Below are 12,820 nucleotides of genomic sequence, written 5' to 3'. Positions count from 1 at the left end.
ACTGTCAGCTCAGGCCCGACTGCTATTTTAAACACTAACTTATGCTTCCTGTGTCATGTATATTCAAAGGACAGTCTCTGCTGTGTCTTATTGTACAATCACATACTCTTTGGCTAACAGCTTAAGTCAACATGAAAACTAATTTGAACGTATTTAATTTCCTAACACATGTACTGGTCTTATTATGAATGATTCATCAGTGCACATTATGGCAGTTTATAAAAGATTACGACAATAAAAGAAAATAGCAATTTAAAAAAATCATTAATATATGTTAGGATTAGTTTGACATTATACCATGGTACTGAAATTCATGCAATATGTTTTTTAGTTTTATTTACTCCATGGTCCTTTCAAGACATGTCCAAAATACCATGGTAATACCATAGTACATGTCTAAAAACATGGATGGCTGTACCATGCAGCTTATTTTAATAATTGAGACCACAGTATTTACATGGTACTTCAATGTGCTTCAAAATATTACATGTACAAAAAAAGATAACTGTATGCCCAAAATACCATAGTATGATGTCCTAACAACCATGTCAGTACCGTGGTACTTTTTTGAAAGTAATCCCATGGTACTATGAGGTACTTCATAGTATATCATGGTATTACCACAGTACTTGTCATTAAAAATGGTAAGACCATGGTACTTTTTATATATCATGGTTCTAATTGATTACCATATGTATATACCATGGTTTTTTCATGATACTTTTAGGAACTTCAAAGCATACTGTGGTAATACCATGTGGTATCTATTAAAAATATGGTAATACCACAGTACTTTGTTTTATGTCATGTCTCTAAATGATTAACAAAAATATATACAATGGTATTTGCATGATACTTTCAGGTGCTTCAAAGTGTACAATTGTTTTACTTGACATATAACAGTGTACCATGGTATTACCATGACTATGATAAATAAATGATTACCTGAAATAGTAACATGGTATTTGCATGCACCTCAAAGAATACTACAGTATGAATACCTGTCCAAAAATATGGTAATAGCATGGTACTTTGGTATATACTATATAAATATATATATAATGACAATAATTCTCAATACTTTCTCAAAATCACATCAGAGCATACCTTGGCATTGCCGTGGAGCTCATCCAAAAACATGGGAATCCTATTTATCTTTGATTTCAAACATAAATTATGGTCTAAAATTATTACCATATTCATATACCATGGTATTAGCATAGAACTCCAAAGTACATCAAAGCATGTCACTGAATTACCATGAAACTTGTCAAAAAACATGGTAATACCATATCATGTGTGCAGTTACAGTTATAATGATCATGATTATCATTATGGCTGCCTTCTAAAAGTCATTTCCATCATCATCCTCATTCGCTAGCGCGCGTCTTACTTCGCTGTCATGCGATTGTGAAGATTTAGCGAGCAATTTATCTCGAGCTTCATGTTTATTCAGTTCAAGTGTTTCAATATTAATACAGTTAATCTAATATCTAACATGTCCACCTTAATTACAACCTTTCTTCTTGTGAACCCTGACCTGCTACAGTCTGAGCAAAGAGCAATGATTAAAGGAATCCTGCACCTCATTTGCACATTGACTCTGCACATTGGTGCACACGAGGTGGGCCGCGTACTGAATCAAAATTACGTGACAGAAAGTGGGTGAAAAGGAGAGAGTTCTTATTGCGTCTGTAGATACATCAATCCTGTACTGCGATCAGCACAGTATTACTTTTTTTTTTTCGTGACATTCAGCCAAGTATGGTGACCCATTCTCAGAATTTGTGCTCTGCATTTAACCCATTCAAAGTGCACACACACAGAGCAGTGAACACACACACACACACACACTGTGAACACACACATGGGGATCTGAAAGCACTTGTGTCACAAACTAGCAACTTGGTCAGGTTTATTTTTGCATGATGCTTTTGCAGCTGATCAAAGCTAACAGCCTGCCTGTACCATCACATACATTCTGACTCCTTATGAAATAGTTTTTAAGCATTTACAGCATTTTGAGCTTCCTAAATGTCTTAATTCCTATTATTCATAGTCTGATGGCTTCAAAAACATTCTGAACATCGTAGATTTACCACACCGACGGAGCATAGAGGTTCATTTTATAAAAAATGTACCAATAAATCCACTGCAAAATCAAATTAACCACATAAGTATGCTTGCCTCACGCAGACAGAACTTGGCAAAATTGACGTCAGCTCACATTTGCAAATCCTCTGTCAATCTGTCATTAGACATGTTATAAAATAGTGATAAGTGTACGCTTCTCGCTTGCTTTTGCGTGCTGCTCTCTGATGTTGATGTGTTGTAATGGACCAAATGTGCATTGAAATTTGCCTGCTTGAATAAACAGAAAACATTCTCTCTCTGCCTTTCTTTGTATTTTCCTGATGACTGTGTGTTCCCTGGATCAACACTGACTCAAAAGGAACATAAAAGGGTTAACGATCTTGCAATGGTAACGTGGATGCTATTCGATTAGAAGGTCTCAGGATTCATGAGATGTCGAGGCCATAATAAGCACCTCGTTTCTCTAAGGAGGTGAATTAGAATGAGATGCATTCAACAATACAAGCATATAACATACCAATTTAACTTTTTTCTTAAGTAACACATTTTAACAGGGACATAAGCACAAGCGTGTTTATTTTGCATCCTTTAAACTCACTCATTTGACGCCATGTAAAGAGAGAACTTTTTCCTCATACACTAAAAAGTAAAGAGTCTAAAAAGTACCTGCATTTGATTTGGTTTCTATTGCATTTCCATTTTGCAATTTTTATCAGTGGGTTGACAAATCTCGGTTTTAGGTTTGCAGAAATCTTTGCTGTTCCTCTCATTTGTCTTGTTTGCAGTATCTGTGTGTGGATGAACAGAGATTAAATGAATCATTGTCAGTTTATATGACCACATGTGTGGGAGAAGCTGTTTTTACATGTACGTGATGTTAACACCTCGGCAGATGTTGACTTGGGTGAAAGATGAAAGCTCAGCTCTTTTCTGTGAACTAAGAGATCTTCATAATCACAAACAGTGATGTCGATCAGCTATCTTTCTTTCTTCCTCCTACATGAGCTGAAATGTGAGGTCAAAGTTGAACTAAACCCTGTTTTATCATGTAAACATCGACAGCATTTGTGGCATCATGTTTGCTTCCTAGAAGCAAACCGGGCCTTTTTTTTCCAGAGGATTGTGTTTTTAAGCACTTAAATTATAAGAATTGTTTAGTAAAAACCTATAATGCTGAAGTTGTTTCTGTTTTCTTTTTTGATAATTTTTCTAGGCAGATGAACTTGTGGTTGTGTGTTTCTGCCGTATATGAAATTTTACTGGTGTCATATGGACGCTGAGAGGAAAAGATCAGATAAAATTACACCAAGAAGGTTAGCAGGTAATTCTGTCACACTACTCTCCAACACTTTTAATTTTTTTGTCTGGGAAAGTTCAGTGCAATAGATACGATGCTAGAAAACAAGCTACATTTCTAGTTTCAACAATACTTATTGTTCATATATTACCCTTTAAATATAATAAGCATCTATATACAAAGTGACTTGGACAATTTGGACATGGTGCCACATTAAGATCCCCATATCAATGGGACTGAACCATATAGGGCCTAGAAAAAGAAGACAACAAAAGGAAAGTTTGTTAAGAACCAGAATCTAAAATCATATTGGAGTATCTTTAATACTTCTTGAGTTTCAGTCACTCAAACTTTGGAAAATGGATATTTATGGCACACAGACAGGTATGTGCTATGCAATTGTTTTGATGGAGGGAAACAAGATACATTTCTAGTTTCAATATTATTTGTTCCTTTGATATTCTTCTTTAAACACACAAAAGTATCAGCTGTTTGCAAAGTGACCCACATTTGGGTTTTGACCCCTGAAAATGTGTAATATTGAATTATTTACTCTTGGAGCAATATTGAGATCCCAATATCTCTGGTAGTGAACCATACAAGGCCATAAATATGAAGATAGCAAAAGAAAGCTTGTTAAAAAACAAATTTGTAAGGGGTATTAAGATATACTTCTTGAGTTACAGCCATGCAAATTTTGAATAAAATGTTTGAATTGTGTACCATTTTTTAACTGTCAACAACAACAACTGCAACAAAGATGCTAAAGACATCTTTCTAAAGTCTGCCTTTAGTAATTTTGCTCCAAATCTCAGGAGAAAATTGTCATTTTGAACCCATTTACAAAATAGTGGATTACTCTGTAAATTAATATTATGGCTTTCATCACTATTTATGTTTGACTTTTTTCAGAATTAGAAAATGTGAAACTCATGTTAGACCAACAGAATTCCCTTAAATGCTGTTCCAACTAGTCCATAACAAATCACTTAACATAGAATATCAGAGTGAACAATTTTGCTTCAAAATGATGCAACGTTTGTTGTGTTGTGATGTCAAGAGCTTGTCTTTTTATGTTTGTTCATTCTCAGCGATCAGGGTTGTGTGTTAAATGCTGTGGTATATGTACAACTAAAACGATAGTCTTTATATCTTCGTTTTGTGAGGTGATTGTGCCTTAAAATTTTGTTAACTTTTCGCAATGCACTAGCATATGGGTGCCTTTGAATCTAGCAGACGTGAACTAAAGCCGTTAAAGTCCCATTTTGATTCCATGCTTTGCTTCAGATGCACTTCTAAAACCTCTCAAAACATTTTAACTGTAGACGACGTGTTTGTAAAACAAAACTGACAGAGATGACAATCTGAAACCTCGCTTTATAAAAGTTTCAGGTAAAGGAACTCTCGCACTTTAAATAGTTCTTTGGCGTACAGCGATATCTGGAACAGTCCTCCATCATACCGTGTACCTCAGACCAACAGACAGCGTCATCATTTTCAGGACAGTCGCTATTTTCCTCCTCGCTAGTCTTCCTTGTGGCAAGCTCAACTTGTAATGGTTGTCTTTAAATATTCATTCTCTTTCATTTCTGTGTTTGATGCTGGGTCGGCCCAGAAAGACATGCTCAATGATTGAGCAGCGTCTACGTTTCCTTTTTACCTGCACGAGAACGTTTGAAAGGTTTTAGCAAAGCGTCACTCACTTCCAGTCACCTTTTCAAAAGGCCAGCTGAAATAAAGTGTTGCACAGTCAGTAATAGAGAGAAGCGCAGAGGAGAGACAGACGTGCTTTCAAGGATAAATGGAGTGACGCCCCCCCCCCCCCCCCCCAAAAAAAAGACTGTAGACTCAAGACTCTGAGCAGCTCAAGTGTTACCCATCAATGGAGATTAGCGCTGTATAAATATGCACTATATGAAACAATGTGTAACATGAAATTTTAATTCTATGGCTGCTGTAGTGAATTTAGAGAGGCTTGATCAAACCAGGTTGCTTAATGTCTTGTGGCTGTATGATTAACGGGCTGATGTACTGTAGCAATGTTCAAATTTAAGGAATTTCAAAGAACTGTAACTGTAGTTTTAAGTTAAGCAATAATCAAAATATTTTGAACAGATCAAATAATAGTAATAAAAAATGAATTTTAACATTTAAATTTAAATTTTCAGTATGAAATACCAATATTCATTTTATTTTATTTTATTTTATTTTAAAATTTCAGGCAAACAGCATGCATAATTTTAAACTGATTTTGGAGTTAAATGGACAGAATAATAATAAAATAATTCAAGAAAATACATTTTAACATTTAAAAGAGCATAATTTCAGTATGAAATATTATGTACAGACAAGTGGGGTATTAAAAATGTAATTGTATTAACTTTTAGTTTATGAAACATTACACTGGATTGAATTTTGGACTTTTCAATATTTTTTATAAACTTATGTGATTGTGATGGTCATTTTGACGAATGTGCTGTTTATTAGATTTTTATCAGTATTTATAATGGTAATTATAACAGGATTTACAGAAATGGCTTAGAAATTGTATTGTAATTGTAGGATTAAATATGTATAATTAGTCAAATTATTTGTCTATAAACTTGAATTATTTATGTCTCAAAACTTGCGCAATTCAATAAATTCCTCTTCCTGTCATTTCAGTTCAATTCCAATTCAACATCCTGTGAAAATAATTGGAATGACAAGTTTTACCCAACCCTGCATTATCATCAAACCTTTTATTTTATTTTCATAAATCATGATGAGTCCAACTATCTCTCTTTAATTTACAATGGATATCATTAAAATGTTTCTCAGAATTCCTAGTCTGCCTGGTCAGCTCCTGATAAACACATCTGAAGCATATTTCTTGAACAGAGATGCATGCTAGGACAAAAAACAGACAGCATAAAGACAGACGTCTGTCCCATCTTGCCAATCTTAAATCAAAGTGATGAAAGCATCTCATTACACTTCTTTGTACCGCTCATTCAATTCTAATAACTCCAACAAAACCTCTTCTAATCACAACATTCAGAGAGATTCACTAACATGTGATTATTTAGACCTTTTTCTCCTGACCTCTTGTTTTCACAACGTCTGCGTGTAAAACTATAATCAAGCTGTGCTCATTGCAAGCCACTTCTACACTGCAAAGAGATGTATGGGGTCAATGGCACCCATTAATTTTTTATCTTCAAAGGCGAGTGAATGCCAATAGCACATCTGAATGAAAGAGTGTGCATCGGTTTAGGCCTCCATTACTGCCTGGATGAAAGAACTGGGTCCCGATTGCCAGCACTTCATCAGTATGTGGTCGTGTCACAGCGACTAGCTGGAGGGCCGGAGAGCTGCCTCAGATTGGAGCTGACATCACCCAAATCTCAAAGCAACAAATCACACATTTTCATTGGGCACTGATCTCCTGGCCAGGCCCTGTGCCGGCGTCAGCACAATCACGGCTGCCATGCTGATTCCTGACGACCGTCCGACTGCTCGCTCCAGCTGTTACTAGCTAGCAAAGCAGAAATGTGCTGAACGTGGCCTGTTGCCACAGACAGCAGTCTCACCCCTCGTGCATCATCCCAACACAGCCACGCCAGATTGGCCATTGTGGGACGATTGTACGGTGAATTGTTTTAGGAGCAGATACTGTACCATCCTGAAGCCAGTCAGACCAGTCAGCAGCCATCTTGCCAATGCCTCCAGCAGCTATTTTCAGTCAAGTACAGCTTCTGTGGGCATGAAGGGGGACTTTGGCAAGATTACATTGCAATAATGTCCATTTTCACTTCTTTTTTGGTTTTTGTTTTTTTTGTTAAATAAAATATGATGTGCTTGTGCATGCAAAACTCCCGACCATGACACTAAGACGTTCTTGGTGGTTTCCAGGGTGTATCTATCTATCTATCTATCTATCTATCTATCTATCTATCTATCTATCTATCTATCTATCTATCTATCTATCTATCTATCTATCTATCTATCTATCTATCTATCTATCTATCTTTAAAGACATTAACCTTTATTTATCTTTAAAGACATTAACCAAAAAAAAAATATTAAAGTGTGTGGCAAAATTAAAATCTTTAAAAAAAACTTAATCTTAAAAATATATATATCTTTCTAAAGTCTGCCTTAAGTAATTTTGCTCCAAATCTCAGGAGAAAATTGTAATTTTGACCCCATTTACAAAATAGTGGATTACTCTGTAAATATACATCCATTACATTTAATATTATGGCTTTCATCACTATTTATGTTTGACTTTTTTCAGAATTAGAAAATTTTAAACTCATGTTAGATATATATATATATATATATATATATTTATTTATTTAAAATTATTTATTGATGACTGTTAGATTTTTTGACAGTATTGCACTTGGTTTAAATAAAATGAAAACATTAACAACAGGTTGGGCTTTTTTTGTCAGGTTGGGCCAGCTAACTAACTAACATGCACATTGTAAACGGACTGATGTCTGTGCCAAAACCTGCCATGTTGAGCACTGCAGTTTCTTCCATTCATATGTCTCCTCTTTATACTGTCTCTGAACACTCTCAAACAATATATCAGCAGCTTTATGTGATGTAAGGCTGATGCAGAGTGTGATATGTGCATGAATAAAGCATGTCAGTGCTGTATAAATGTGAGTGTGCATCTATTGGTTATGAATTGCCTTTATCAGCTGCATTCCTGATGCTGACAGTGGAAAAATGGAACATCAGTTATGTGTTTCCATTAAGTGGAGCCCAAAAGGACTCGGGTTACTGTTGTTGCTACATCTCAATCTATTTTGACAGTCTTGTCCATTGGCATGTGTATATCTGAGCTAATGCGTGCATGAGCAAGTGTGTGTGCCAACTCCAGCAGTCACGTGCAGGCCATCTGTGCGTATGCAAGCCTGGAGGATGTAATGGGTCTTGCTGTCAGGCCGGTAGCCTTCAGGTTATCTGTCACTCATGGAGATGTGAATTAGCTTTCCCCCTCATCCTGTAAACATAGCCGAGGTTCACTGACCCAAAGCTCAAAATACAGCCCATATGCCCTGCTCAAACGGCCGGTCCCGATACAGACGGCATGCTTGTAAACAACTCTGGAATGCCTGTAAAGTCTAAGAGGAAGTTACAATGTGACCGCACATTTCCGTATGGATTTATGAGCATTCTAATTTAACATGATTGTCAGGAATTTTCCAGTAACAAGAAACTTGGGTGTGAGTAAATTAAAAACAACAGTATATGCAAATAACAAAATGTATTTATGTTATGTTTAAATTATTATATAATATATGACAGGTCAACAAAACTTGATTGATATTTATTTGATTTTTTTATTTGATTTTTCTTAAGACCATTTTTTGAAGGTCTTGTCTCAGTCTCCACCATACTCGCTCTTGTCTTGGTCTCAGACTATAATTAAATTCAAATTTATTTGTATAGCGCTTTTTACGATACAAATCATCGCAAAGCAACTTTACAGAAAATCAAGTCTACAATATTTAGAAGTAGCTTATAAGTAGTGACTGTCAGTTTATGTGCATATGACAGGAATTTTCTGAAAAATGTATACAATACAAGAACACTATTAACAGCAATTATTATATATAAGGACTTTGCTTTTTTTTTTTAAGAATACAACTGTGGGGATGTCAATAAATTGCCTGATTTATTTGTTATGGCAAATGTGATATTGGTTTTATACAAATGTTCAACAAATATGAAACTAGGTGAATTTTTGGTCTTCCTATTTCGGCAACAAAAGTAGTTAAAACCAATTAATAGCTGAACTACTGTGCTTTTCTGAGCAATACACAGAGTTTAATAAATGATTCCATGACAGTTTGGTTGAATAAATGATGCAATTAATTTGCTACTAGTGAATCCAGTTGGACTGTCTACATTTTTAAAACATTAATCTCAACAATATTTATTCATTTGTATGCAACTTCTCTGCCACCTCTGCAGTGCAAAGATGATTTTTATTATTAGTGATTTCGTTTGATTTGTAACAGTTCTATAAAGTACCTTATTATTCTAATTGCACGTATTGATCAAATAGAAGACTTTTTCAGGAAGTAAATGTTGTCTTGGCCTTGTCTTTATCTCAACCCCTCAAAGTCTTGGTCTCAGTTTAGATAGTCTTGACTACACTAGCTGTTGTATTAGAAACACTCACACAGCAGTGATATACATTTTTTGTAATTTATTGCCAAGGTAAGAAAACCAAATACGTCATAAGTGTACATAAAATGTAAAATAAATAAATAAATAAATAAAATGTATTTTATTTAAATTATATATATACACGCCTTAACTTGATGAAATATCTTGAAACCAATGGCGACCAAGATGTAAATGCTACAAAATATTTTGGAGGGAGCAGTTAGTTGCAGTCTTGAGCCCTGTCAAGGTGGGCTAATATTTAACAACAAAAAAAACATCCGATATATAACAATATTCAGTATTTCGCCATTAAAACTTTTTGATAAAAATGTGCAATCTAATTTTTAAATAATTGGCTAGATTAAATGACGTGCTCTGTGCTCACTTTTTAACCTGTCTCTTAGAGTAGAAAACTGTGGAAATGTTTCAACACAAGTCATTTTCTGAACATTTCACTCCAGGGTCCCCCATTATTTTGCTGTTCATTTGACATGTAACACTTAACAACTCTTTGACATTTTTGCCCACAAATTTGAGTTTATTTTCAGTCCAGTTAGTGCGCTTATAAAATGCTTTATTTCTGCAGTTTAAAATCAGTGTCTGGATGCACACGGCCCTTTTCCACCGCTGTGACTTAATTAGGCAGAGGACTGGCACTTCTCAAGTGGCTGTCTGACAAGATGATCCACATGGACCCAGAGAAGACGGTACAAGCACATTTGCTGAATTAGACATTCAGGGGAAACTCTATATAGATGTGTTTTGCAAAAAAAAAAATTCCTTCTAAATGACTAAGACTTGTAAATGACAGAGAAAGCAGAGTTCCAAGAGCATTCAGAGATGTGGAAGACGATAACCAGGGGTGTGTCTCAATACGATCACTAGTTTAGTAGCAAGTACTCACTTACGCAGTCCTGTTCAAGATCGCTCCAGTGTCAAACTACACTGTTAAAAATATTCCGTAAAAAATACGATAAAAAAACGGCAGCTGTGGTTGCCAGAATTATAGCGTAAAAAATACGGTAAAACCGTTTTTGGTTTAACGGTTTTATACTGTAAAAAAAGTTACACTGTTGTAGGTTTAACGGTTTTACTTTATATTTACAGTTTAATACCATAATTTAACTGATTTAATATTAATATACAAACTTACTGAAGCACTGAAATCTGTTTTGTACCTTTGTATTACACTGGTAACCACCAAAAGCAGGTGGTGATGAGAGAGTCACGTGGTGAAACAAAGCCCATCACAAGCAGCTTTTAAATAATAAGATACATAGAAGGTGCACGGTGTGATTCACACAAGCACTAAACACCATCATGGTGAGACTCATTAAACTGAAATATGCAATAAACATTAATTTAACAACATTTTATGTAACATACAAACCTAATAAACATAACAGATGAGAAAAAATTGAGAAGAAACATAGTTATTTCAAAGAAAAAACATGAAATTCAAACAAAATTTGAAATGCAACGCAGAGAATTCTGGGAACGTAAAGTTTAAGTTGTAAAGTTTACAGGAAATTACCGTTAACCACTAAACAGGTTTGTACTGTAGCATTTTCACAGTTTTTTACCGTTAAAATCACAGTTATTTTTTACAGTGTAGTAATGTTGTTTTCTTTCCGTAAGTCATCAATAATGATCAAATTTGTGTTCACAATATACAGATTTACATTACAGAGTAGTAGGGAGTGAAATGAGACACATCCCGGATCTTAAGAAAGGCCCAGCAATATTTATCAGGACAGTAATGTAATAATCAGCATAATCGCTTGTTCATTTACTCTCATCCTATTGTTCTTTTAGCATGCGGTGTTGCTTTTATTTTATTTTTTCCACTGCCATCCCGTATAAACATAAGAGACACAGTTAATTAATTGCGGGGTTGTTTAAACCCCTGATTGTGTATCCGATTGGAACTCGCCTTTAATGTGGCAATAAATCTCAAATGACTTTGAATTATTGTTCTGAATTAATATTAGAAACAGCTAATTTCCTCCCCCTGATTACAATGACGAATAGGATCCAGGCCCGTAATGTGAATCTCCGACAATGAGTGGCTACCTAGAAAACCATTTCAAATGTTCCCCCATCACACGTGCCCATCCAGTGGCAGGGTCGTTTCAAATTTTGCCATTAACCGCAAAGGCTAAATGACTCAATTGTGAGTCACCACGGCCGTGGCATGCTTTCATTTGATGAGACACTTCAGAGGCACGCTCTCAATTTTAATTAAGAAACACAAATGACGTTCGTTTTGTCATATTGTTCAGCCTATCTTAAATCATCCTCAGGCTTCCATTTAAAGGAAGTTGGTATTCTGAAGCATAATGGCTCAATGGAGGGAATCAGGAATCCATCGGTGAGAAAAGGCGCTAAATAATTTATGGCTTTAATCTGTGCACTGAGGTGTGAGCTCTATGGCTGTAATTATAAATGCAAGGAGGAATTATTGCAGAATACTTTAACTGCATTAGGAGTCATCAGATGAGCTATCGTGATTGCCTGCTTATTTCCAACAATGGAGGGGCACGGCGGTGTCAGGATGCACAAATCACCAGGTGCTTTCTCCCATTTACTATCAAATGTCACTTTCCTGTTATAAAAAAGATACTATGGGGAGTGGTAATTGGTGGTTTGATTGCTAAAAAAAGTAAGGAAATTGCATAAAATGTTGCAAGTTCAGAGTGTAATTATAATTTTTCATCGTTTTGGAAGCTGAAGGAATGATAAGCGATTCTAGATAGCCGAGTGACATCACAAGGGTCAAATGTTATAGGTGAGAATGGGGCTAGTTGTCATATTTTTCACTCCGGTGAACATTTCACGATTTATGTACAGTAGTCTTGGCAACAAAAACAATGAAAACGGAATAATTCCACCATTTCCCAGAGAGAGAGAGAAAAAAAGGTGATAGTTCATTCAGAACACCTTTTGTTGTGTGGGGTGTAATCTGGCATTAAACAATAATTTTTTATTAACAATAAAACTATGAAAAACTAAATCATGAAAGAGCAAAAATGTAAAAGTTTTTTGACCAGCACAAACAAATAAATTGTATAAGTTTATAACATTTAAAATGCATGACAAGCTGCCCTGACCTGACATTTATTAAAAATAATGCCTTGAGAACAGTTCAACATTTAAAGCAACCTGGATTTATTGTTCAGTTATAAAAAATAAAAAAACTACCTACAGTACATGGTAAATATAATCAAAACTATTTTTCTAGAAAAAAAACATATTGAA

General features: G+C 35.1%; 1 long non-coding RNA gene across 1 annotated transcript in view; it reads left to right on the top strand.

Annotated features, from left to right (window-relative positions):
- The window catches only part of LOC132129064 (uncharacterized), a 73,315-nt gene that overhangs the window by 28,526 nt on the left and 31,969 nt on the right, over window positions 1-12,820 (top strand). The window contains exon 3 of the long non-coding RNA XR_009428432.1: window positions 3,308-3,415. This is a non-coding gene — a long non-coding RNA (uncharacterized LOC132129064). The remainder of the gene's footprint in view (window positions 1-3,307; window positions 3,416-12,820) is intronic.

This window comes from Carassius carassius, chromosome 46 (assembly GCF_963082965.1).
Source record: "Carassius carassius chromosome 46, fCarCar2.1, whole genome shotgun sequence".
Classification (NCBI taxonomy): Eukaryota; Metazoa; Chordata; class Actinopteri; order Cypriniformes; family Cyprinidae; genus Carassius; species Carassius carassius.
This window is presented reverse-complemented; position numbering and strand designations above follow the sequence as displayed.